General features: G+C 37.0%; 1 long non-coding RNA gene across 1 annotated transcript in view; it reads left to right on the forward strand.

Moving 5' to 3' along the window:
• Positions 1-6,838: 6,838 nt before the first annotated feature.
• The window catches only part of LOC134470572 (uncharacterized), a 41,742-nt gene continuing 21,917 nt past the window's right edge, over positions 6,839-26,663 (forward strand). Inside the window, exons 1-2 of the long non-coding RNA XR_010039512.1 lie at positions 6,839-7,057; positions 13,149-13,273. This is a non-coding gene — a long non-coding RNA (uncharacterized LOC134470572). The remainder of the gene's footprint in view (positions 7,058-13,148; positions 13,274-26,663) is intronic.

Consider the following 26,663-nt stretch of genomic DNA (forward strand, 5'->3'; position numbering starts at 1 on the left):
TGATCATACTGAAACCCACCCTTCACTCTTTAACTTACGCTCTGTTCATTTATCGTATGGGATTCCTCTGACATTTTGCTCCCTTGGGTTTGTGGGCTTGTATTCGACTTTCAGTTCTTGCCCCAATCGCTGTTACAGTTGACTTGCCAACCATTGTCAGCCTAGCTCCTTGCTTTAGCAGTCATGTATGTGGAGCTGGGGCTGGCAGGCTGGCAGCTCTGAAGAGTTCAGACTGCAGTGAAATGATTCAGGTAGCCAGCTGGTTGGGTTACATGGGGGAGAAGTAAAACTCAGCAGGTAGAAAGCATGAAAACCCAGAGTCCATCTATGTCCGTGAAGAAGAAGGAAACTACTCATGCCTGTGGAGTGCTAGACTGGTCGCCAATGACTTCCTGGAAATATCACAGTACTCTAAGACGAAATAAAAATTTTGTTTAGCATTTATGATTTTCAGAGGTTTTAGATCACTTTTTAATTAAACTATTTTGTCTCTTTTGAATTTTAGAAAGAGGTACAATCTTGGGTAAACTGAGATGAGTGTATATATTTATCTTATTTATTTATCTATTTATTTTTGTTTTTTTGAGACAGAATCTCCCTATGCAGTTCAAGATAACCTTGAATTCATGGCAATCATCTTGCCTCAGCCTCCCGAGTACTGGAATTACAGGTGTGTGCTGCCACATCTGGCCTCTATCTTTCATTTTTAGTAAGTTTCTTATTAAAGCATAAAACAGATTTTGAATAAATAAATAAATAAATAAATGCACATTATTATAGAAAAATTATGTGCCTTTGTAGTAGTTTTTAATGGCTGGTAAGCAGTCTAATTTAAGATCGGCTTTATTCTTAGATATTGGTTAAATTTTCCTTTACTTTTACCTGAGATTCTTTCAAAAAGTTGGCACAAAGCCTTGTGGGCTATATAAGTTAGTTATTAAAGTTATTAAAGGCCATGATGGTCTCTCAGGACTGGCATCATGCATCTATTGCCAAAGAACAGAAATTTTGAGTGTTTTCTTGTATAATTTTCTGCTCTTGTCTTCTCTCCATCACATAATAAAAGAACAGAAGAATAAAAGAACAGAAAACAGGGAAAACACACCGAGAGCAAAACAATTTAATTTTATCTAATTACACGAAGTGAATTTTTCTTCTTAATTTATATGTTTAATGCAATTCTAATATAAACTCCAAATTATTTCTTTTTTGTTAGTACTTGCTTGCCATACATAATGATCAAATTCATCATGGGAAATTTGTACTTGACATAATAATATCTTGAGTCTTTTTTTCCCCAATTCCTCTCCCTTCCTTCAATCCTTCTTTCTTTCCCCATTTACAAAATCTCTGTTTAGTTGTTTTTTAAAAACACCTTTTCCCCTTCTTCTCTTTCTCCTAACCCCTCCCTTGTTCCTCTTCTCATTTGTACAAGTTCTTCCTCCTTCTCAATATGTGTCCTTCATTTTGATTCTTATTGACCTTTTGGGTTTCTCTCACACAGAGAAACAATGTGATATTTAATCTTGTGTGTTCGATTTATTTCACTTAAGAGCATGGTCTTAAGATGCATCCATTTACCTAAAAAGGTCTCACAGTTATCCTTTTTAAGGCAGAGTAGTATTTCATTGCATATAAATATTACTTTTCTTTATCCATTCATCTGTTGATGGGCATATGGGCTGCTTCCATAATTTAACTATTATAAATGTCTCAACCAGACAAAAACAAACAAACATTATGCTGTTATATCAACAGCATCTTCATTTATTTCTTGTTTACTGTATTTTTTTGACTACATGATGAAGTGACACGGGGTGTTCTGCCTATTCTATGTAAGTTTGTGTAAGCGCTCTGTATAATGTTTGCACAATGATGAAACTGCGTAATGACATATTTCTCAGATTGTATATCTGTCATTTAGTGGAACACAGTGTGCAATACAATCAAACCCAATAAGTGATGGTAAACATGTATTATCCTGCACCAAATATTCATGTTTAACAAAAAATATAAAAAGTTTTAACATGCTCAAAAATATGCATAGGTTTTTAGGTGTGTTTTTCTATATCATTCTTTTTGTTTATGTTTCTTTTTGTTTTAAGATGAATTGTGGCTCATGGATCAGGGTGTCTGGACCTTGCAGAGGCAATTTGCATTTGCTTTTTCAGGACTAAAGAGAGGAAGTGAGTCCTTGTTAGAGTGTCAGAAGAACATAAACAATTTAGGCAAACATATTTGAAATTTCCTTTTTAACAACAACCACAATAAAACAAAAATGAAACACGTTGTGACTAAATGTAGCATGTAAATAAATGGGTCACCTAGTCCAAGGGTCACCTAGTCCAAAAGTCAACCAGTCTAGCATTATTGCTATTGCTGTTATTATAGGACTGAGTGTAATTTTAGGAGGAAAAGTTTTTTATTGTTATGTTAAATTAGCTAAAATTTTCACATTCACAGTATCAACTGCTATTTTGCAACTATGATCCTTATCACCTGCAGTATAAACTTATTAAATTTACTTTGAATCGATACTGAGAGATGACTAAGGTACACTCACTTAAGGGAATCTCTTTTTTCATAAATTTCTTGATTCCTGAATTTGCTAACTTTAGATTAAAATGAAAGTAACTGCCAAAATCTGGTGGTTTCCTCAAAAATTAGGATTCTTTTGTTTCTCTTTATTAAAGGGAGAGATTTCCTGGCACAATTTTAGACTTGTTCACAGTAATGAAGAAAACATATCTGTTAATAATAATGAATAAGATGGTCCATAAATAACATTCAGTGTGTTTATGGTGTGTGTGTGTGTGTGTGTGTGTGTGTGTGTGTGTGTGTGTGTGTATGTATTTTCCAGGGCATATCTTCATATCACAAGTCATTAATGTATTTTTAGAATATTACCTCTGCAAGATGATCTTTGAATATTGCTCTAGATTTATAACATTCCCCTTGAGATTAACAATAACTACAATCATATTAAAGTCTCTAGCAGTTCCAAAGTAAAAGATTTGAACTTTGACTCAGAATTTCCCCAAGTTCATTTAACCTGGAATCCTTTTTTCACCCACTCAGAATGCTTAATAATTGTAGAAGCTAAAAAAGTTGATCTTATACAAGAAAAGACTAGAATAGTGGTCTCTAGAGGTTAGGCAGGGTTGAGATGAGGGTGTAGAGAGAGAATTTGGGTAACAGTTACAAAAATACAGTAAGATAAAAGAAATTAAGTATGGCATTCTATATTGAACAGTAGAGACCAAAACTTTATGATGTTTCAAAATAGCTAAAAGACTCAAAAGTTTCCCAACACATGTAAATGATATATGTCTGAGGAAAGGAAAATACTACTGTAATCACTGTGATTTGATTATTACACATTGTATACATGTGTTGAATTATTGTACTCTACCCCATAAATATAAGTATCATGTATTAAAGCTAAAAAGATTTTACATGAAAATAGTATTTCAATTTGATAAACATTCAGGAAGTACTGAATTGCATGATGTTCTGAAAGAGTTTTCATGGACACAATCACATAATGTACAAAGGAACATGAAATTATAGTTTATTGCCAGTTACACCTTTTCTGCTGGCTTCTTTAGGCTTAACTTTAGTCCGTTCTACTTCTCAAAGCCTATGTAAATCTGCTAAAGTACTATTTGGTTCCAAGTCCTGTAAAATTCTTCCTGTAGAAGTATCTGTGTATACTATAAGGGGTTTAGTAAGTTTTTTGTTTTCATTTTTGTCTTCTTTTGATACTTAACTATAGTATTCCTGAAATACAGTGGTAACTCAGTTGTATTAGGTAATTCAGCAAAGTTACTTCCCACCATCTTCGTCTTTTATCATCTGATACTTGTGAAGTTGGAAACAAAGATACCATTTTTTTTCTAGAACTACATGTTCATTTTAGGAAAAAAATAAATGAAAGAAATTCTCCTTAGCTATGGGAGGATTACAGTTTTTTGGTCAACTTGAAAAAGGCAACAAGCAATATTTAAGAAAAATTCATTTGGTGTCTTACGAAACTTCACTAGTGGAAATACGAGCTATGCTGATTTATCTCAGGAGGAAAATTCACAGTTTCTTCAGCTTTGTCTCATGTTGGCAAAGAAATAGGGGAAGTGAGAGGATCATTAACTTACTTTTTAAAGGATACTTTATTTGATTGTTCTGAGATAAATTTAAGGAGAAAGTTATGCTGCATAAATGCTCCTCTGATTAATCTTTAGCAATCTTAGGATAAATTCCAGGAATTTTACTATGCTATAAGGTACTTGTGATCCACCTTTCTTTCCATCCCTTCTATAAATAATCACTAAGGGATTAGTGATACTGGAATAAGGTTGAAATCTTGATCAACGATACCATGTAAATAATTTTCAGATATCTTTTCCAGATCATGCTTCATTCAGAGCTTTCTGATTAGCTTCACAGAGTGCATGACAGCATTGATTTGGAGTCATCTAGATTAAATCAGATAGCACAGGTTGGTATCCTAGATAATAAGAATCTTCTCCTTCCTTATTTCTTTTCAGATAAAAGTCTTTCTTTAGAAATCAAGACTGTTAGAGATCAACATTTTTGTTTTGAGTTATTCTAGTATATGAAGATTTCTGTTGCCTTAAAAGATTACATGAAAAAAATTTTTAGAGTAGACATGTTTTAGTGTACAAAACCAGGATAATATGACTTTGGATACCAGCTATCAAGAACTATCAACATTCTGCCATTCTTACTATCTCTCACCATTCCTTGTTTTTTTCTTGAGTATTTCATAATACCAGAAATCATGTTATTTTGCTGCATGCATCTCTGATGAGGCTTTTATATTTCATACCAAGAATTCCATTACTCAATCTGATGAAACTGAAATAATTCATCACATCACCTAATACTGAGCTCTCACAGATATCCTTTACTATCCCTCCAGCTTTTACCCTGACTCAGTTCTTGGTCTTTTCTAGCCCAGATAGAAAGCTCATTTCTGAGAATCAGTACATCCATCAAGATAACAGGTAGAGAACATCTTTGCTCTTTCTTCTGCCCAAAGCACCAGCTTACCACCCTTCATTTCCAAGGTACCCTAATTCTGAACTTTGCTACTGCTACTTTAGGGCACTGTTTCAATATCCAAGAAGTGAGACTCAGGCCAAGCTATTTTGGTGATAAGTCAGAGATGATATTCTAGAAATATTCAGACTATTCAGACTCTAGAAATATTCAGACTCCCAAACCCTTCTGGGAGACCCATTACTAGGAAGTGAACTTAGCTGTGGGTTACAATGTGGAAGGAGTAACTTGTTTTCATTTCATAAAGATGATTTATTAGAATACAAAAACTTGGAGAGAAATTAGGAGGAGAAGAGCAAACTAAGGGATTGAAGTGTAAAAAAAAAAGCATGCAAAGTGAATAATGTCACGGGTCTACTGAACACAGCATTCTTTTCAGGCCAGACACGCTGAAATATCATGAGTAGACATACAGCTAGGTGTAGCTATTACATAACCACCCAGTAAACAGGGATTCCAGTAAGTCCTATTAGCCATTGCTGCCAGGAACTATTAATCAGGCGGCATAGTTAGAATGTCAAGATAATGATTGTTAATAAGTGACAAAAAAGAACAAAAAACCCCTGATGCTTATTTAATCATAGAGTCCAACGATATATAATAATTAATCCAACTGGATAATATTTTACCTCCAAATCTAGCCTTGCGATTGGTTTAACAGGCAAACATTCTGCTACATTTGTTTGAGAAGAATTTCTCAGCAACCTTGAGAAGCTTGAAAAAGTTAAGCCCTATTAAATAAATTTTCTTGTTGTGGTACTAGGGCCTCCTTTGCTGTTTCATGTATTAAACTCATATATTTATTTTGTTTTGTCTTCTTCTTCTAGGTTGAGCCTCTGAAATTATGTGGCTTATATGATGTATCAAAATATTTTGACCTCCTTGCAATAAAATATTTTGGTATATGCTTCCATCCCACAGCTAAAGGATAGATTCAAATAAATGGTCACATTATTTATGTGCTCTGATTGCTCAGCATAAAAAATGTCTTTGTTCTCATGTGCTAGGCATGGAGCTAAAATGGCCTGGTTTAAATAACTACGTTGTATCAGACTGTTTTAATATCCTAGTCTATTTGGATAATGTGGAACCAGAGAGAAAGTATCTTCCTTCACTCTTCAACATAAACTAGAAATGCATTTCCAGTTAATGATCTGTCCTGTATTTATTATGTGCAGTTACCATGCGAGATGTATTATAATTAATTTAATCCTTACTTTAACTCATGTAAGCTAACATAATTATCTCCATTTCAGAGATGAGGGTTTAGAGAAGATTAGTAATTTATGGAAGACTATGGGCCTAAGTAAGTAATAGGGCTGGTTTAAAAACCCTGATGATCTGTTCTGGCATGGCACGAAGTCCCTAAGGAAAGGTAGAGGCTTGTGGCTTGATATAGGAAGCAGTTCATTAATTCTTTTGGCCCTCTACCTCTTCCAATCCTCACCCTGATTCTTCATTTTTTATTATTTCTTATTTCAACTCCTGTACCTTTCTGCTCATGTTATATAGTTCTGCTTATTTACATATTAATCCATTTCTTATTTCCTTCATCGATTTACCTCTAAAATATTGTCTTCCTCACTAAGAAATTACAAAGACAGATAGCAAATGAAGCAATGCATGAATACAACATAATATAATAAATGTGCATTTGCATTGCTCTGGGGGTACAAAGAAGGAAAAAATAAAAATTTGAAGTCTTGGAGTAGTTGATTGAATTTTGTCTTCAAGGAAGAGGACCTGGACAGACAGGTGAGATAGTAGGAAGGCTCTTCAGACAGATTTACTAATATTTGAATAGTCCCAAAGGCAGGTGAAAACCTGATGCATCTGGACATCTATTGGTCACTGAAGACAGCTGGAGTGCCTCCTGGCAGCCTGAGAGACGAAGCTAGAGACAGAGGCACAGGGAAGAGCAGAAAGCAGTGTGCGCTGTCAGATTGTGGACGTCGGGTTGGTGTCAGTACAAACCATTGTAAGTCTTTCAGCTAGGGAAATGCATGATTTTGTATTTTATTTAAATTTTTTAGTTCGGTGTTCTGTTTTTAAAATTAGTGCTTGTTTATAATACAAAATGCTGAGATTCATGTTGAAAAATTGCTATATATGTGTAATGTATCTTGGTCATTTTTAATCCCTTTATCTTCTCTCTCTTTCTTAACCCCACCCCAATCACTTTCCCCATCTTTATTTCCCCATCTGTTTTATTAATTTATTTATAACTTTACATTTTAGAAAGAGTAATTTAGATATTACTGTCACTTGCAAAACCAAAAAAGTCCCAAGTTTGCCCTAAGACTGTACACTACCTGCCATCAGAGTCTTCACATCCCTTTATTATACAGGGTCTTCTGTGGTGGAGAAGCTGAGTCTCCTGTCTCACCCCTGACTCAGAAGTCTGCTCAAATGAGTGAAACATAGCTTTGAAAATGGACTGTTACAGAAAGAGGTAGTTGTAACCACACAGGCCTGCTCATTAGATGTGGGTTTCACACAGTCATGCAGGTTCCACTTCCTCTCTGAACTCTTCCTACCTGTGTTCTTTTATGTTACTGTGGGTTTGAGGCAAATGTCAGGTGGGCTTTTATGCAGAAGCAGTAGGTGGCATCAGATTAACTACATGTAGCAACTGGAGACCCTTAGTCAAAGTAGTAATGCAGGTATCTTTGAGCAATGATGGTTAAACTTTTGCAAATCTATCACTTAAAATACTCCAACAAAACTGTGTTATTTCATTTTATATTTCTGAAAATGACTCCGATAATTCTTCCCTATATGTTTAAACAGTTGCAAATAAAATTTCTAATGTATAGTACATTGTAGCTGTCATAGTTTTCTCCTTGCTAGGACAAAATACCTGAAACTCACATTCAAGGAAGGAGAGTTTTATTTTAGCTTACAGTCTGTAGAGGTTTTATTCCATAGATTTCTGGCTCCGAGTTAGGGCAACATAGCAGAGGAGCAGAGGAGTAAGAGCTCATGACATGGTAGCAGGGACTGGAAGCAGAAAAGGGGTCAAAGGAAGGAGGAAGGGAGGCACATTTGCCTTAGTTATTTTTTATTTGTCACTGAGACAAAATACCTGATGCCAAAATTGGAAAGGAAAGGTTTTTTTTTAATAGTTTTTCGAGGTTTTAGTCTATATTTAGTTGGCTCTAAGGCAGGGTGGCATGGTGGGACCGCATTTTATGGCAGCTACAAAAGAGAGAGACACACCTTTTTTCTGTCATTACATTGTATGCTGACTCCACCCCTAGGCGGGTGTAGCACTGAGCTGTCAATCTAAGGGCTAGACAATGAACCCAATTACAAATGCACAATGCAAACACATGGCCTGGGGGCCACCGACATAACCATGGCATTCCGCCCCTGGCCCCCAGGACTCATGTACATCTTTTATACAAAAGACATTCATTCCATCTCCAAGAATTGTCAAAGTCTTAACAGTTTTAGGATTGCTGAAAAGTCTAAGTCTCAAGTCTCTTCTAAGATCTATGGCAAACTCTTAACTGTAACCCCCTATACAAATGAAACAAGGTTAAACATTTTTGAAATGCAAAGGCACAGGATAAACATTATCATTTTAAAAGTTATAAAAAGGGGAATATAAGGCACTGGAAACAAGGCAAGTTTAACATCCAGTAGGGTGGACATTAAGTCTAGAGTTCTATGATCAACATTTGAAGCAATCTGATTGTAAGCTCTAAAAGGCTTGGGTGATTTTTACCCCCACAGCATTTTTAGGGATTTTAGCTCTCACAGCTTTTTTCTTAAACCCTCTCTGCTCACTTTTTGCAGATTTTTTTGGGATGATCTATGTTTTGGCTTTTTTAAACTTTTGGGCTCTCTATTGTATCTTTGGCTTTACCTTTAAATCTTTATAAATTGCCCTCTCAAGGGCACACTGCATGGCCCTTTGCAGTCAAGGTGGAAGCTGTCTTATCCTCAGAATTTGTGTATTTTTTTGGCACCTAAAATCAGTACCCTGTGGATGTCACCAAGGTTTGTTGCCAGCTGGAGCAATACCCAGGCTTGTTTTCTTTTCTTTTTTTTTTGGCTGTAGCGGTTGATTGTCTAGATTGCTGGGCTCTGTGAACCTGATTGTGAAGAAAAGCTTTTTTATGTTGTCACCATTTTGGAAACTCATGTGGCTGTCACCATTTTGGAACCTTATGTGGCCTCTGTCACCATTTTGGAGCATGGTGCTCTGCAGCTTTTTCCTCTGAGCAGATTTTTTTACTTTTGCAGTTTTGAGCCTGTAAAGGATAGAGACCTGCTGCTTCCTGGGATGTCCTCTGGCCATTTTTTTTTTCAGCAATCAAAGCGTTAGCTTTATCTTTATAATTTATAGCTTTACTGGAGTTTTTGGAGGTTTTTTTTTTTTTTTCCAAACTCACAGAATTGTAAATTATCTTGCTGGGCTCTTTGCTTTTGATTTGTAACGTAAAGTTGGCTAAAAGCCTCCACCCCCACCCCCAGCCTCAACATTTGACTGCCTCAAATTTTTTTTTTCCAGATTAATCAGTCTATTGCCCTTAGTCTCAGTCTCAGGCAAAGTCTCTTGGCATGAGCAAAATGCAGACAAACTTTTTGTCAGGCCATAACACACGTCATGGGGAATTTAACAACTAATGTAGTCTTTCTTTTTAGAAACTTCCCAAGCCTGGTCTTTACCATGAGGCTTTTTATCAGCCTTCTGGTCTCCTGAGCTCTGACCAAAATCTCTTTTACAGAACAGCGTAAGCTGGTCTAGCTCTATGCATCCAGGAAACGTGTCTGAACCTTTTAAAATTCTGCCCACAAGCCATTTTTAAAGCCTTTCAAAAAACTTGGTCAGGTATAGTCACAGCAAACGACCCGACTCCTGGTACTAAATTTTATCTTAGTTATTTTTTAATTTGTTACTGAGACAAAATATCTGATGCCAAAATTGGGAAAGGAAAGGTTTGTTTTTTATAGTTTTTGGAGGTTTTAGTCTATATTTAGTTGGCTCTAAGGCAGGGTGGCATGGCGGGGCCACAGTTTATGACAGCTGCAAACAGCAAGGCAGAAACTAGCAAAAGAGACACACCTTCTTCCTGCCATTACATTGTATGCTGACTCCACCCCTAGCTAGGTGTAGCACTGACACTATTAATCTAAGGGCTAGACAATGAACCAATCACAAATGTACAATGCAAATGCATGAGGCCTAGGGACTACTGACATAAACCATGATAACATTCTTCCAGAATACACCCCCAGTGACCAAACCTTCTTCTCCAACCAGGCTTTGTTTTCCAAAATACATTTAGTAATAAACCCATCTGTGGACTAATCCAATGATAAATATCACATCCCCATGATCCAATCATCTCTCCAAATCCTACAATGGGCACATGAGGTTTTGTTGGGGATGGGGGGGGGCATTTAGATATAAGCCATAATAGAAATGAACTATTAATAGAAATGAAACTGAAATGAAATATTGCCTTCCATTATGTACAATGATCTTGATACTCTACCAGTGTGCTATCCTCTATTATTCACTTAGCTAATTGACCTATGGAATTTTGATTAAGCAATGTATAGTCATATGGTAATGAATTTGCTAATGGTACATGCAAAAATGAGTAAGAGCAGTAACAGTAATTATCTCTCCATTGCCTCATGTCCAGTTTTGCTACAGCTATTGCTTAAACAACCATTTGCTAGCAAAGTAACTTCAATTCAATTTTTCAACTCTTTTTGTAAACTCGGTGCCACAATAGCACTTTGTTCTTTCTTTTGTGCTTCATTTATACTTTGTAGGTAAGATTCTGTTAAGGGTCACACCAATCGTCCAGGGGAGGATTCTGTTAAATGAATAACCCATCTATTTAGTATTCTTGCTCAACTAGTGGGGTACTGCTATGGTTTAAATATGTCTAATTCAAAATTCATCCTCTGAAACTTTGTGATCAATGTGATAGCATTAAGTAGGTAGAGGCTTTAATAAATAATTAGGTCATAAGCGTTTCTCCTTTGTAAATGGGCTTAGGTGTCTGTTGTAGTTTGTGTCTGAGTATCCCCCAAAGCCTCATGGGGTTGTGGGTGGAGGGCCTTTCAAAGGTGGCTAAATCTAGCATTTGTGATCGGCTCATTGTCTTGTGCTGGGTTTGGCAGTGTGAGGGCTGCACCCACTCTGGGGCAGATAGCTTGCATACAGTATAACAGAGAAAAAGAGTCTTGCTCCTCACTTTTGTCCCCTTTCTGCTCTTGTCACCTGTAGCCTCCATGAACATTTGCCCCTTAGCCACATCACCCTGACTGGGATCCAGCTGAGTATGGACTGAAACTTCCAAAAGCTATATAAGCTAAATAAACCTTTCCTTCTTTCATTTTGGGTGTCAGATATTTTGTCTCACCAATAACAGAAAAATAACCGAGATTCTCTTATAAAAGAGCTTGACAGAAAGTTTGCCTGTGTGTGTGTGTGTGTGTGTGTGTGTGCGCGTGTGCATGTGCGTGTGTGTGTGTATGTGTATGTGTGTGTGTGTGTGTGTGTGTATTGGAAATTGAATGCAAAACTTTCATATTGAGCAATATCCCCACTCTTTTATTTATTTGTTTGTCTAAATTTTGAGAAAAGATCTTGCTATGTAGCTAAGTTGCCCGAGCTGGACTCAAACTTGCTGTGCCCTTCCTTCAATCTCTCCAAAGAGTCGGCCTCTTTTCCCATTTTACCTTCTGCTATGTGAGGACACAATGATGCTCCCAACAGAGGAGATACTAAGAAGGCTTTACTTAATGTCTTTTCTTGGACTTCACAACTTCTAGAACTTTGAGAAATAAACTTCTATTTTTTATAAATTACCCAGTTATCAATATTTCTTCATAGCATCAAAAAATGGACCAAGAGAAGCACCATCCTTAAGTGTAAAAGGTATAGTTTTGTTGAATTCTTATTCCCTGTTCATAGAAAGAAAAGTTTCTAAAATATCTGCATTTATACCACGTAGCTTGAATTCCTTTAACTACATCAAAACCAGTTTCTGATACTGTATCAACTTTAAAAGCCTCAGTTATGATGAGACAGATGGTATAGCACCTTTGGTAACTGTATACAGATTATGGACTTCTTTTGATAGCAATGCCTGAGTACATATTTTTCATATAGGCAACCAAATTCTCCTATAATTAAAACTTTTACTAATTAGAGCAATTCAAACCTATTGTATAGAAATATCTTAAAAGGAAATTTAAAAAACTCATTAAAATATTTTGAATACTTTATAAGTAAGAAGTTTGATATCATTTGGGTACCTTTTTTACATTTCTATATCATTTTCCTATACAATTTTGCCCTATTTTATCATATTCTTGAAAATCTAACTGTATCATACTTCTCAATAGCAAAAAAAATACTGAAATTAAATTCTTTTTACTTCAAGTGGCTATGAAATTTTAATGCAAAAATAAAATACTGCACAAATTGAATGTCAAACAAAGACAGAGGAGTGAGTGACAATAATTTAGCCTCCCTGAAATTAGGAATCCACTGGAAAATAACATGAGGAAGAAAAATTAAAGTAGATCCCTAAACCAGGAGGGATCTGACAGGAAAATTAAAAACCCCACAGAAGTTGAATCAAGAGAATACCAAGTGGAGAAGGGAAGAGACAGTCTCCACTTTCTCTCCAGCTCTTGGTACTTGGCATTCAGGAAAAGGAGGCTAAACTGACAGAGAGGAAGTGATTGCTTGGGACTGCAGGGGGCCTCCAGGAGGAATGTGGCAGTGGAATGTGAAAGGTTTTTGTCCCAGACCGGACACTGTAGCTGGTAAAGCCTTGGAGGTGGAACCAAGGGGCTTTATCTTGAGGTCATCTTCCCTCTCCTAGGCAATTCACCTGTGGTGCCAAATGAATACCAATGGGCTACCTGTGCATCACTAATGCCCCTTAGGCACCACCCCAAACCTGAGCTACATGTATGCCCCCACACCACGTGTCTGGCGGAGAGAATGCCAGACCCCCGGAGGGTCAGGGGTCTCTCCCCACATTCTTAAAATAAAGGTCTCTTTTATTTCATACTTCTTATCTTTTCAGCCACGCCAAAATCCTATCAGATGGTTCCCTTCCGCACCGAAAATTCTATCAGAATGGACAGGTAGATTTTGTGATCTGCTGACATGGTGTGGGATTCTGCTCCCACAGGAGACTTGATTCAGCTGGTGAGTGACTCTATCCTATTCATAGAGTTCTTGGTCAGATGCCATTACAGAGAAGGGTTGATTGTTTGAACCCAGGACTTAGAGCAGGGACAGGAGGTTTTGCCTGAGGGCTCCAAGTGTTACATTCCAGCACTGAGTGGGTGAGAGGTAGCTGCACCATACAGGCTGCAGTCAGGAAGTATGCTGGAAAGAGACCCCTGCAGAAATTTGAGCTAAAAGATGCAGTCCCACTCCCATGGCCAGAGCTAAGGCCAACCTGAGTTGCTCTGTATTTGAAAGCCCAGGCACTGGTGTCCTCATGTCGTTGGTGTCTGTGCTCAGCACAGAGGATCTGACTGCCTTATGTATCTACCCATGTGAATAAGGACATGTCTGGAATTGGACACTGTCCTAAAATTGTGGATCCTGAAAAAAATTTAAGCATTTAAAATCAAAGACAGATTTTTTAATGAGAGTGTGTGACTACGTGCTTTTTCTTCTCTCTCTCCCTTCCTCTTCCTTCTTCACTAGGTTATCAGGGTTTGGAGAATTTTCCTTTGTCCTTTTTCTTTCCTTCTTTTTTTGTACATCTTTTGTCTTTTCCTCCTTTTAAAATTTTCTCCCTTATTTTTATTCCCCATATAATTTATTTTTTCCTGCTTTTTTCTTTTATCTTTTATTTTTGATCACTTTCTTTCTGTTACCTTTATATAATTCTACAAACATCTTTCTACATCCCCATAGGATCCTTTGCCCCGCTTTTCTTTCTTCCTTTTATATCATATAGTTTAAGAGTTCATATTTTTCTTTTTGTATTTCCCCACTCTCAATCTTCCCTATGTCTCTGTAAACACTTACTGGTCTTTGGGTAATTGACTCTATAAAAATACTGCTGAAGTCCTTTCTACCTTCAGCAGAGATGGGCCTGTTGCATTTAGTACATATTAGCTATTTGTCAGTTCTTGGGTTTGTCTTAGTGTTTACACAATTAAGTGTGATTTTCTTCCTTAAGGTTAAGGGTGATAAATAATTGGTTTTTATGATATGTTAATATCAAATCTGTCTGGGACAAAAGTATTGTAAGCAATTTGCTTGACGTTACCAGATAATTATTGCTATTAATATCATTTTTTTCCTGTAAGCCAACACACAGATGACCTTTGCTACGTTGATAATTTACTAAGATAGAGTTCCAGAGAATTTGTTGTTGGGCCACTTGCACTGCATCTTCCTCTCTAAAATTAATCCAGTTCTTCAAATGTTGGGGCAGACCCAAAGGACTATAGCTAGTCATGACCAAAGAATGAGAAATGACTAAAAAGATCTTTATGCTAGGAACAAGGACCTATATTATCATTTTCCACACTCCTCAGCACACACACACACACACACACACACACACACACACACAAAACAAATAAAAATAAAAAAGACACAAGAAGATAAGACAACAAATACTTCCTAAAACTTCCAACTATCCCAAAGCCAACCTGAGGGCACCAAGGGAGAGAATAGCATAACCTATATAACCTAAATTATTTGAAAGATTAACAGAGGGTATTAGACAATAAATCAAGGATGTACTCAATGGGATCACAGAATAACAAAACAGGCAGGGGAAGTAATAACTAGAATGACCCACAGGCTTTCAGAAGACACTAATAAAAGCTAACTGAACTAAACAAAATGACACAAAACATGAATGACAAATTTACCAAAGAGTTTGAGTCCATGAGATTTCTATTAGAAATCCAGCAGAGCAAAAATTATACTGAAAATATGGGACGTAGAAGAGAACAAAGTGAGGACAAAACTTCAAAACTGGAAGACAATGATGCTTTCAAAGGACAGTAAGTGAAAGACCCTAAAAACAAGAAAACATGAAAAATAGATTCAACAGCTACTATGTGATGGCAAGACTATTAATCTAAGAGCAACTGGAATAAGTGAAAAAGCAGAAAATAATGCCAGTGGCATAAAAAAAAAAAAAACTGTTTACAGAAATAATGGCTGATCTCAAACAGCCACAACAAAAAGAGAACTTATCCATGCCACAAAATATTCAAAGTATTAGAAGTTCATTTCAGGGGCAAAATCTTAAAAGCTAGTAGAGAAAGGCAGTTAACCACATAAATCTTGTAATCCACAAATGAGCCCCCAAATTCGAGTTCAAAAAATGGGGCAAAAACATATTTCAAAAAGCAGCGCTGATTTATTTTATCCTGGGCCCAGCGACAAAGTGCAGTTGGAGTTTGCAAAAGCTGTGTGTCTCTTTGAAACTTCTCCAGCCTTTTGTAGAATCACAGTTTACAAAGTTAAGGGGTCATGGGCGTGGATCAAGAAACCTGCTAATGAGGAAGACCTTTGTTTGCCTTGGCAGAGAACAGAGAAGTCTAGCAGTAATTAACAATCTTTTGTCAGCTTATTTTAGCACCACATCTGTTATTTGTAGAGGGCAACAATGGTTCACATATCAATTAGGCTAGGTTTCCAGGGATTTACATTCTTTACAGAGGGGAGCATTGATTAACATACCAATTATCTCACCCGAGTGGGGGGGAACACATACAGAACAGTCAATATGTCAAAAAGCATGAATATATGTATCAGGATAAGCAGCTAAACAATAGGAAAAAGTCAGAAAACTAGCAATAGGAACCTTATACAATGACAGGAATAAGTCAGCACCTTTCAGAAATAACTCTCAATGTGAATTGTCTCAATTTCCCAACAAAAAGACACTGACTGGCAGAATAGCTTAAAGTAAAACCCAACCATGTGCAGAGTACAACAAACATGTTTAACTAAAAAAGAAATTTGTATATTAAAAAAATCAAATGATAGCATTATAGCTTGTATCTGGATGCACCTCTAAGCCTCATGCACTCACTGTGGGGCCTTTGAGAGGAGACTGAATCTAGGATTTATGATGCTGGCATTACAGGTGCATGGTACTGGATTTGTCATGAATCGGTTTATTAGAGCTCTGGGTGTGGATAACGGGAAGGCTCACGCTGGGCCTTGTGTCATGGATGGGACAAAGGAAAGGGGAGGCTTGGTGCTTCGTGCTTGCTGCTGCTGTCTCTCTGCACTGCCATGGACTTTTTCTCCTCTGCTATGTTCATCTGCCATACAATCCTGTCTTGAAGTCAACACAGAAATATCCCAGAGTTAAACCAAAACTTTGAACAAATGGGGTTTGAACAGATGGACTTAAAAAACTAAAAATAAAAATTTCACTTTACTCAGTTCTTCCCCTTCTAAGTATCTTTCTAAAAGAGTTAAATATATCATTTTATAGGGACACATGATATTTATGTTTACAGAAACATAATTTATAATAGCTAATCTTGAAAACAGCTTGTATATCCATTAATAGATGAATCGATAAAGAAAATGTGGTATTTATACATAATGGAGTATTACTCTGCCATAAAGAAAGATAAACCTGTGTAATTTGTAGGAAAATGGATTCACCTTGAGACCATAATATTGAGTGAAATGAATCAGACACTAAAGCCTAAATATCACAAGGCTTCTCTTATATAAGAAAGCCAATATATAAATAAAGTACAAAATAAAAGATAAGAGACATAATAGGCAGTAGAAATACAGACCTTTCTCAAGTAGGAAGGGGATCAAGAGGTGGAGGAAGGGAAAAGGGAGTGCAGGGAAGTGGAGAAGAGATGTGCTATGCATATGGACTAATCCTTCTGAGTAATGTAATCATTATGTAATGCAAGAATACGTTAATAAAAACTTAAAAATATTACACAAACAATAAAAAGAAAATAATTTCCAACAATCTTTTACCATAAAAGTAAAATTTGTTGAAAATGTATCTTTCATGGAAATGGTACCTGCCTTTCCTCCTCTGGTTGATTTAAAGATCTATCCATAGAGGAGTTTTACACATTCCTAGAGTGAAATAGGATATTTCTTTTTTTTTTTTTTCACTTGTATGCTGGTAGAAGTAGGGATGGAGAGTTTCTTTTTTCCTTTATTCTCTCTTCAGACTTCGTATTTTACTCCTGGCTCAGGGTTTGTGTTTTTTTTTTTCCACTGCCAATTCAGTGATACTTCCCTTGTTGTCGTTCCCTACACACTCTTGTTCTCTTTCTGATAGTAACAAAGATGTGAACAGATACTAAATACTGCTGCTTATAATAAGATTGCAGTAAATAGTCTCCATCACTGTGCTTCAACAAAAACAAGAAATGTCACTAGAATGAGTTTCACAACCACTGGCACAGAGCATTGGGACTGCACCGATTTGGGGATCTCAGCTTCTACTTCCATTTTACACCCAAAAGTGACATTTCTTAGACGCATTACTTGCTAATTCTTGGATTTATCATCCATAAGTCAGTACAAATAACTGAAATTTATATAAATGGGAGATGGATAACTGTTTTTAAAGTAATGATAATAAAAGCATAGCAAATAACATGAACTGAGTAGGGAATAAGAGAAGATTACATGTAACTACACAATACAGACAAGATCACAGCTATCTGAGAGGTTCAAAGACATGAGCTAATCAATTTGGGCTCAGGTATGTAAAGAAGACTTCATGGAGAAGTTGTAATGCTGAGAGGACCTTGATGTTAAACATGAAGCAAAACACATGGTTTTGAATGATTGAGTTTTGATTTGGGAGTTACAAATAAATTATGATGAACGAATGAATTTCCAAATATAAAATATGTGATAATACAGTTAACATAATTCAATGAGATAGTCTATAATCAGTCATTAATGGGATTAAGCAGGAAATGGTGCAATAAAATATTTACTCAATTATTCATTCACTCAATCATCAAACATGTAAGAAAATCTTGCTGCATAATAGAGGCTGCACAAAGTCCTTAGAATGCGCATGAGTAAATGTGGTGCTTGACTTTAAGAAAACTGACCAGGGAATGATGGTGCACACCTGTAATCCCAGCACTTGCAAGGCTGAGGTAGGAGGATTTCTGTGAATTTGAGGTCACCCTGGACTACTTAGGGAGTTCAGGGCCAGCCTGAACTACAAGGCAAAACCCTGTCTCAACAAACAAACAAACAAACGACAAGCTCTAAAACATTAAGAAAACTGAATCTAAGCAGAAGTATGCTTTGGAGAAAAACTACAGAGAATAAAAGTGAGGAAAGCAGAAGTCCTGCTCTAGAATCACTCTTGAGGTGACCAGGGCCGTATTTGCGATGTTGGAGCAAAGGAAAGATGAAGGCAATCGTGAAGATCAGATGAACTAGTTACACTTTTATTTGGATATTACAGTGAGGGGACCTCGCACATATTCTAAACTTATTGTGTGGCCGAAGTGCTCCTGTGTTCCAGCAAAAGGCATAATTCTCAATGTAAGAGGCTGGTAATATTTCTTTTTTTCATTTTGATTATTTTGAAAATGATATTCTTGCATTTATGGGAAGAACTATTTCATACTTCAATTTTTAAAAACAATAATATTTTCTGGGCCTGGGATATAGCTCAGCAGCACAGTGCTTGCTAGGAAAGCATGAGGTTCTGAGTTCAATTCTTCATACAAAAAAAAAAAAAAAAAAAAAAAAAGAAAGAAAGAAAAGAAAACCAACCAACTAACCAACCAACCAAATAAACAAAAATCATTTTCCTTGTGTCTCTTTGGAAGAACCTGACTGTTCTTCTGAGTCTATTACTACCGGGACTGAATGTACACCTTGTGGAACTTCTCCTCCTGGCCAGGGTGATGAGATGGATATGTCTGATGCAAATGAATGAATTGAATGGAGTATCAGGCATTGTGCTAGCCTTGGCAATGAGAAAGAGGCATACAGTTCCTGTCTTCAAAGAGCTGGTGATTGGCCAAGGTTAAAGCAATCTTTGGATGGTAAAATACTGATCACATTTCACCTTGCAGGTGCCTACATTTTGTAGCTTGTGTGAAGAGACAACCTATTTAGCCATACCTCTGCTTTCAGATGTCTTTGAAAACTCCTCAAACTTAATTGTGCATCAAAGCACTTTAAAGTTAAACTTTAACTTTAAGGAGACGGAAACAAAATTCGACTTCTTGGGAAAATGTAACAAGACAAATACTGTGCCTTTAGAGTGAAGGTCTTCCTTTAGTCCCATTTTTATTGATTTTTCTACCTCATATCATGAACACTTTCTTTTTAGGCAGTACACAACAAGGTTAATATATTGGAAGAGCGTTACTATAATGCAAATTCATATGCAGAAGCATAAACAACAGTATAACTTTGTAGGCTAGCTCCTGAGAGTTGCTAATTCATAGAATTTGACTAGAGAGTATTCTATGAAGCAATTTACTTACGGATACATGCTCAGAGTTATCCTATTCTTGGTTGCTTGGAGACTGAAAACTCATAAACTGCCTTATCCTTTATTACCCAACCACATGGTCTTTGTCTTAAATACTCATGACTGTAAGGGATTATTCCAGGTTTCCTTGAAACCCAAGCATTTCAGGCAGTGTCTCTTGTAGAAAAATTTAAGCCAAAAGGAACTTGCTCTAGTGGAGAATTCTGTAAATGTAATATGTTAGGGTTTGTTGAAAGGTTGTCTCTTCATGTGCTTGTTTAAAGCTATGCGAAATTATTTGGTAGAACCTATAAGATGTGATGAGACCTGTCTGCTGCAGGGACGGGGAGGCAGGCACGTGTGGCAGTGAATGTAGAGGAAGAGCCTGCCTACTCTATTGAACATGGTCCATAGTTCCACCTTTCCAGTCCTAAGAGCATAACACTGGGGAGATCACTGTCTACTGAAAGACTAGTTACATTAGAAATCACCTACTTTGTGAAATTGTGACATTAGTAATTTCCCTTATAGAACTACTCAATAAGTGAAATGAGATAAGAATGAAAGCTTGTATATGTTCTATTTCTATTAATATCGTTCTTATTTGCACCAGAAGCCCTTGAATTTTCCATCCAGTTCTGAAGAATGTGCTGGTCGCATTTTACTTTCTCTTAAGTGATGGCGCTTTGTTTTGATTGAGCACTGACCATGTGCCAAAGCTTTGTTTACCTGTCGATGGGGCTGTTGGAAAGTAATGGAATATGTAAGAGATGGAACCTAGTGAGAGAGAACTTTAGGTCACTGAGGATGTGCACTTGAAAGGGACAGCAGGAGTTTAGTGGCTTCCTCTTTTCTGGCCATAGTGTAAATGGTTTCATTCTGCCACATGCTCTTACCATGACATGCTTCCTTGTCACAGGCCCAGAAGCAGTGGGATCATCAGTCATGGACTGAAGCCTCAAAAGCGTGAGCCAAAGTAATCCTTTTATCTTTATAAGTTAACTCATCACAGATCTTTGTTATGGTGATGGAAAGCTAGCATACACACCGTGCCATTGGTTCAAGTCATTTACTAAGTGAACACAGCAGTGTAGCTGTGTTTAATGGAGTACCATTGTCCCACATGTTTCACTCCTGATGACTAGATGACACAAAACTATCATGGAGTAATCTGAAGCCTAATAATTCACATTGCACTTTTGAGAGATATATTTTGATTAACAAATGCCTCTCTGTGGTGTAAGTAAATAGGGTCTCATTTACTCCTCCACAGTTTAGTAACTGAGGTGAGACAAAGCTTGAGGATGTCTTGATGCCTAGAGTTAGGGGCGAGAGGAATATTCAACTTGGCATCCTTGGGGACAGTGTTAGGGGGAATGGGCTCATGGCGTGCCAACTGCTGGGCACCTGCAGGACCAGGCTGAGGTGGAGGTGGGAGGGTGTGGGAGAGTACTTTGCCAGGGGCAAGTGAATCGTTGATGTGTCACTGAAATTCCCTGGCAGGTTGCCTATAACTCTGGTTGTGGGACTGGTTGTCAAGCTGAAGATGAGATGTCAGAACTAGTTTGAAAGGCTATAAATTTAAAATATTTTATGTTTCTGGCCAGCTCCAGTTCTTCTAATCCAGTGCAGTGCAGTATGTCTCTTCTTAATCTTAGCTTCTTCTACTACAAGGTGAAATTTAAAAAGGCTTGAAAGTAGAAGATATGGGAAGAGGAATAGTATTTCTGTCAGTCCCCTAGCGGAAAGGCACACTGCATTCCTAGCTCTCCCTCCCTCTCTCTCTCTCTCTCTGGGTTCTTGCTAAGCAGTTCAGGCTGAATTTGAACTCACTGTGATCATCCTGGTGCAGCCTTCCAAATGCTGGGATTACTGGTGTGCTATCATGCCCAGCCCAGGTCTCTCATGTTTACTTTTTTTTTTCTTTATTATCCATTCAAATCAGGGCTTTAAAAACTGGTTCTAGGAATGCTTAGGGCCTTTCATATTTGTTTTCTTTTATGAAGAAGTAACCACCTCCTCTAAGTCCTGACAGAAACAGTATATTTAAAAAATAACATTCTATCCTTCTCTAAAAATATAGGTAGTGACAGTAACTTGTATTTGGATCATAGTTTTACACTTCCTTGAGAAATCACAAGTGACTCCATTTAGTTAAGTACACAGAAGAGTCTGATACTTTAAGAAAAGAGTCACAAAGATTCTTCAGGACTTTATAAAAGGCAACCTTTCTTGGTTTTCCCTGGGCATACAGTACTCTTTGGAAAACTAGTTGGAATGAGAGACGAGTTAGAAAATTAAGACAAATGCGACTGTATTTGTTCCTAAGACTGGTGAAATAGGTCAGACCAATTATTTTCCCAAGAGGATTATGAAAGTTTATCTTAAGGAACCTGAGTAATTACTTGGACAAAACCCAAGGAGTTGCAACACAGAACTTATTCCAGGATCTCAGTGTACGTTTCTGTCAACAGCCACGAAGTTTATGTGGCTGAGAGAGCACAAGAGCAGTTTAATTCTCATCAAAGCCCTGAAAGGATGCAGAGAGGGCTTTTCCACAGCCGCCACTCACAGTGCTCCATTCCCAGACCTCCTAGCTGTGCTCTTACCAAGCTTCCCTTTGAATTCCTTGTAAACTTAAGCTTTGTTCTTACATTAAATCCCCACCTCTTAAAGCAAAAGCTAACAGTCACTGAGCACTGAAAAAATTACAGATTTTAATTAAAAATGGGAACATTTAAACTTGAAGGAGCATTGAATTTGTTCAGTGGCAGAGTATTTAATGATATTTGTTGGAATTACAGATGGAATCCCTTAAGATTAAATTTAATTGGGAAATAAGGACAATCTGTCCACGGGTCCCAAAATTTGGATATTATACAGTGATTCCAGATGAACAGATAAACTAGGAAAGATTCTATGTGAAAAATTTGGTTGAAAGTAAACACAGTATAAATCAGCAGTGCTCTAAACTTAGGATACAAATTTATTGTGATCATAGGCTGATATCTGAGATATGTAGCTAACCTATAAAAAGTGATTGTCCTGATTTTTGAATGCTGATTTTGAATAGTAAACTTAAAAAAGTCTGTAAACAATAAGCATGTTTTGTGGAGAGTGGCCAGAAAGATAAAAGAACTCAGAAAGTGAAAAATAGTTGGTAATATTGAGGACATTTTAGGTAAATAAGTTTTTATGAGCTTTAATCTTCAAATATCAGAGAGCCTGTTCTTTGACAGAAGTGTTGTATTTGTTTTCTATTGTATCAAAGGCAAATTGGGAGTGGTTTTAGGAAGATGCATGTTATCTCACTGGAAAGAAGAATTTACAGATTTTGAGCTGTATTGAATGTTATGGAGAATGTGGACTTCTTTACCTGTGCAATTTCAAATAGGCTGCACAGGACCTTGACCTTGCATTTGAACTTTAGCATCTGTAAGATGCTCTGTGGAGACATAAGTGAGGAAGGTAGAGCAGCTCAGAGGGATAGGACATCTCACTGATTTCAAGGCCAACCTGACATCAGAATCACTTCTCATGAATCATGCTGGTGGGATAGGATTAAAGAGTATTTTCGTTTACCTGGTCTGGTGCTCTGGTACCTGAATAAGGTAATTCAGATCACTTAGAATTTATGAGAACAATCATTGAGGAGTACTGGTTCTCTGTACTGAAGTATTTGCTAGGAATCCAGCCAGAATAATAAGCAGCACTTGACCTTTGCCCTCAAGAATCTTAACAGTGTAAGTGTCAGCCAACCTACTGCACCAGAGATCAACGTCTCATCTAGAGGTGTTATTCTCAAATTTCTCTGAACTTTTCATTCACTTCCTTGTATAATTTGTTTGTTTATTGATTTTCCAGTTGTGCTGGCGTTTCTTTGAGGACATGGATGATTTCTCATTGTCTTTTAACTTGAGCACATTCTGAAAGCACAGTGTTTTGCATAATAGTGCTGGTAGAAACAGAATATGCAGATCATTACTATGAAAAATATGTTGAGAACAAAAAGATAGTTTAGGAAAGTCCAGGGGAGGGGCATGTTTTAAAAATTGATGAAATCACTAATAAGTCTCTTTCTAGGCCTTGAAGATGAGAATAGGAATGGAGTTGGGGGTGAGTAAAAGTTGAAAAAGCAAGATTGTCTCCAAATATGATAAAGTATTGGCTACAGAGCCATTAGACAAGCTGGGACAATAACCCAAGTTATGGAGGTGGACAATGTTGCCTTGGGAATTGCTTAGTCCGGTTCACCTTTCAGTACCAAATAGTGCCCTCAAGAATGGTTTGCAGAAATGCTAGTGCTTCCAGGGTTTGAGTTAATATATAAAGAGGGGGAACAAATATTTTTAGGGAAGTAAGAAAGTTAATCTTAAGGTGAAGACATGCTTTTCTGATTGCAAGTCACATGAGGTTGGGCTCAGAAGAACAATTCAGAAAAGAAAGGGGCCCACTGACTCCAAAAGCAGAGGTTAATTCTAGCAAGCAGCACTTAGGAGAAGCTGAATGTTCTATAGGTGCTGGAGTTCAGGTATTCTTTGGGTGAAGACTTTTCCAGATGTGAGATCCCACGAGAGAGAGAGAGAGAGAGAGAGAGAGAGAGAGAGAGAGAGAGAGAGAAACCTATTGCAAGAAAATGTGAGCAGGACTAAGTGCGAAGGCAAGCTGGCCAGCTTGATTCAGGTGGACACTGTCACATTTGAACAAAAAATACACTTTATATCTTAATATTCTTTTTATTTTGAGTTTTCCTATGTTTTAAAGCAAATATTTATTTTGAAAAATCTCAGGCTTACCCTTATCCAAAGTGTAGTCAGCATACTATGAAGACACATTTCATTTGAGATGTAGAACAGGGAAAAAACCAGCACTTTGTCTTGGAATTCAGTATCAGACCAGTGAAACTTATCACTAACCTCTGTAAGTAAAGCCTCTGCCTTTGCTTGCCCTGATGCCTGGTGGAGACCTGAAGCCCCAGGTGAACAAACTTTGTATCACAGCCAACATTACTCACAGATGACACAGTAGTCATGGGTCACGACACCATGTGTTTTTGTGCTGTTCTTTGCAGTGCTAGGCTCAGTGGGCTGTGGGCTACAGGTGAAACCCAGAATTGTGGTGTTGGTGTCTACAGAACTGACCATCCTATCTCCATCCTTCCTCCAACTCCAGGTAACAAAATTGGAGGTCATTGTCTCCTAGGAGGCAGTAGAGGGAAGTATATCCAATATGCTGCATAGGAGCCTAGAGTGGGTGGCTCCAAAGTAAGGACCAGTGCCAGGAGGAATATATATATATATATACATATATATGTTTTTTTTTTTTTATCTGAACACTGGTTTCTGGCTGTAGAAGTGTCTGATTTGGCCCCAACCAAGGTGGAAGCCCAGTGGGATGAATTACCCTTTCCCAGTGCTTCCCAAGACCATTATGAACAGTGTACCAACTCTGGATTGGGACAAACTTGGGCACTGAGTATCTGTGGATGTGAGGAACACACACTCTGGTGCTGAAACTGACAACACAATAGCCATTGGCTGCCTGCACATCTGGACTCATGATGCCATCTAGTGTCAAAACAGCAGTAGTGATCACTACCTCGGACAAAATAAGAAGCATGCCTGGAATTTCTCAAAGGACACATATAGATAAATGCAGATTATGAGGAGGAAAGCAAATAATCCTTCAATCTGAAGACATAATTATATTCCAATAACCATGGTTAACTTTTAAGGAAACAATCTTCTTAACAGACAAAATAAGACACCAGAAATCAAGCATGTGTGAACCAATATGTACAAATTCTTGGATGGAGAATTAAAAAATAGTTATGAGCCTCAATGAGCATCAAGACAGCACAAAAGAGCAATTCAGTATTTTACCAGTGGAAGTTAAAGATGAAGGTAATTAAAAAATAAAACAAATCCGTGAGCTGAAAAGTATATGAAATAAAATGAAAAGTGTGATGGAAAATAGTGGCACAAGGATAAACAGGATCAGTGAGCTCAAAGACAAGTTATACAGAGAGGAGAGAAAAAAAGAATGAAGAGGACTGAATAAAATTTATGGGAACTTTGGGACAGTATGAAAAAAGCCAACATTGAGATTTTGGGGATTCAAGAAGAAAATGAGGACGTTAAACAGGTTTCAGGTTTTTCCATGAAGAATTAACTGCACTGAAGTTTTCTAAATTAAACTTAATTCTACTATAAGAGTTGGCAGCAAAGAGATAAATACTACCATCAAAATTATTAATTATAGTTTAACAATAATCTCAATATCAGCAACCACTGTAGTTACTGTTATATGATTTGTTGGGGGTAATTTCTAGCATCATTTTCTTCATGGTTCACGAATTCATTTTGGGCACAGGAATTGATCTAACTTAATGAAATAATATTTAGACTGTGCACATCAACATAAAAAAATCACACACAGTACTACAATTGCAGTAGCTATCCAAATGCCTTTTTAAATTTAAAGCACTCATTGAAAAAACTGATACCTAGGACCTTTAAATAAAATTCTATTACTAAATTTGGAAGTCTGAAATTTGAAGAATGAGTATTTAGAAAACTTGGTTTGCTTAACAGTACCTTTCGAAGAGAAAAGAAGACTGATTATAAACTATATCATCACTTAAGTGAACTGCACTATGCCCTTGTAGTCAGAAAGTTACTTTTTTTCTCCCCAAAAGAAAGGCAGTCTTTTATTTTATTTTTTTGGATTTATAATAACTACAAATATCACTAACTTTTAGAACATTACAGAAAAAGTCTTAGAAAAAATAATTTCAAAATTCAAAATTTCAAAATTAGTCACACTGTTGGAATACTCATCCAATATTAATAATTTGTTCTTTAGTAAGAATGGAATTCTTTGTAGCAAATGCCCTAGAGTTGCCTCACTCAATTACTATAGTCATCAAAAATCAAACTGTTAGCTAAACCGGCAAATGTTTTTTATAGCTTCACAGAATACCTTCAGCTCTATCTTGTTTCAGTAAGCGTCATGTTTGTCTGAGTAACAGCAGACTGCATCTGACAGAGACTAATAACTAAACTTACAGACTGTTGGAGAAAGCCTAGCACTGCTACTGTGCTTCTG

Source organism: Cavia porcellus, unplaced genomic scaffold (genome assembly GCF_034190915.1).
Source record: "Cavia porcellus strain 051 isolate PalLab524CR breed Dunkin Hartley unplaced genomic scaffold, mCavPor4.1 scaffold_15, whole genome shotgun sequence".
NCBI lineage: Eukaryota > Metazoa > Chordata > Mammalia > Rodentia > Caviidae > Cavia > Cavia porcellus.